This window comes from Nanorana parkeri, unplaced genomic scaffold (genome assembly GCF_000935625.1).
Source record: "Nanorana parkeri isolate BGI_ZX_2015 unplaced genomic scaffold, ASM93562v1 scaffold1169, whole genome shotgun sequence".
Classification (NCBI taxonomy): Eukaryota; Metazoa; Chordata; class Amphibia; order Anura; family Dicroglossidae; genus Nanorana; species Nanorana parkeri.
The window spans coordinates 347,047-347,461 of NW_017307437.1; positions in this window are offsets into that span (position 1 = coordinate 347,047).

Sequence of the window (415 nt, forward strand, 5' to 3'; positions counted from 1 at the left end):
GGAGGGGCAAGGAGTGGAGCAAAGGAGCTTGCACTAACCCAGGGAAAAGTGAGAGACACAAGGGGGGGAGACAGGCTTGCAGATAAAAGGAGAGCTCCATAGGCAGAAGGACAGAGATGCAAGCTAACAATGCTTGTGGATGCGAGAGCGCAGGGTGGACAGACAAGAAGGGGAGGGGATCTCACACTTTGAATGCAAAAGATGATATAGGAAACCATACTAAAAATGTAACATTACTAGGTGATATCAGCAGGCAGTGCAGAAGCAGGACCCAGACCTTCCACTGCTATACTGTGTCAGTCTGGAGCATCCTACTGCGCATATTGCATGGGTAGACAGGGCAAGAGGAGACACTGGAGTGCGATTTAGACGGTATGTGAGACAGAGGTGAAGACAAAAAGATAAAAGGAAAATG